We start from the raw sequence: 1,594 nt of genomic DNA, 5'->3' as shown, positions 1-1,594 counted from the left end.
TTGTTGCTTCTTTTCCATTTTGATTCATAAATTTGCCTTTTGACTAAGTAGTTTTGCTCTGTTTCTCAGATGATCTTGCATGTACTTGTTAGCTTTTGAATTCTACTTTTCCTGATCTTGTCACTTCTTTGTTGACAGCTTTCTTTCTGAAGTAGTGGGAAATAGAGTACTACCACAGATATTAAGTGGAATTAGGAGTAGTTATGTGATAGCTTAGTGTGAGGAGGAGTCTTAGAAAGTGTGTAAAGAAGCCTCTCCTTCCTGTTAATGAAAGAATGAAGGCATGGAAACGCAGGAAATCAGTCTCTGCTTAATTCTTTTCTACTCAGGTGAATTTGACCACGACTTTGTGTGAAATAGTCTTGAACAAGAAAGGCAGTTGCAAGGGGGTATATCATCAGACAAAATAAGCTAAAAAAAGGTACATGCGTATAAAATTATTTTCAGTTGACACACTTGGAGTAAGTTTGACTCTGATTTGAAAATATCTGTATAAATGAGACAAGCCAAACTCAAGATTTTTTTGTTACTTTGGGCTCCACTGAATTCACAGAAGTGAGGAGATGGCACAAGAAGACATTTGGGTTGTGACTCCAAAACTGAGTTTCTATGGTAGGTTATATATGTAAAAGATTGTAGTTGACTGTTATTGCTGTGAGCTGATCCCAGACACTTCTGGAGTTTGCTATAGATATTCTACGTGTTTAGTGACGTGCAAACTAAGAAGCTGCTTTGTGCGGTGCGAACACCATCCTTTGCTTACAGGTACCTTCTCTCTAGTGTCCGCATATGGCCTTCCCATCTCTGGAACTAGAAGCGCAGACTGGAGGAAAAGGGATGTGGTCTTCGCATTGTTTCTTTTGGGGTACGCTAATTTTTTTAGGTATGCTGTTGTCCCGTTCCTGCTTTCCCTATGTTATAGTTAAAATGGTAACTGCAAAAATTAGTAATGAATAACAGGAGGAAGGCACACTTACAATCTGATAAGAAGTACAGATAAGAGGATGGGTCCAAGCCCAGCTTTTCAGAGCGACTGAAGACCTGGCAGCTGTCAACATGCAGTGTTTCATGTATATTTGGGACTAAGTGGGCTTCAGGAGGGATCCTGCAACAGTAATGGCATGCATCTTGGCAGGTTGTTTTAAATGTTCTATGCAAACAGTCTCTCTGTAACTTCTTAAAAAAAACCCCAAACATTCAGATTATTAAGATTTAAACGACTGCTTTGGAGATCAGAGTTGAACTGTAGTTTTGCCTTGTAGCTGCCAGAAAGTCTATTAAGGTGTTGTGTTGGACCTGTTAAGTATTCGGGTGATCATAAAAAAAGGTTATTGTTGTTTGTTATCCAGGATCTTGTGCAGGTAGTAAACAAAGTTGATCTTGAGGAAGATGTTTGACTTCCATTTATCTTGATATTTATGTTCTAGCACTCGCAGGTCCGGTGTTCCTCTGCAGTGACCTAGTATTCTTTATGCTTTTTCCCCAGCTGAATTGTGTTGCGTGTTTCTAACGGTTCAGAAGTCATTGTCTCTTTCCCTCTCCTTCCAAAAGTTACATCAGTTCAGTGGTGTTTGAGTCTCAGTGGTGCTGTGTC

Source organism: Falco biarmicus, chromosome 14 (genome assembly GCF_023638135.1).
Source record: "Falco biarmicus isolate bFalBia1 chromosome 14, bFalBia1.pri, whole genome shotgun sequence".
Classification (NCBI taxonomy): domain Eukaryota; kingdom Metazoa; phylum Chordata; class Aves; order Falconiformes; family Falconidae; genus Falco; species Falco biarmicus.
The sequence above is the reverse complement of the archived record's forward strand: the minus strand, read 5'-3'. Positions refer to the sequence as shown.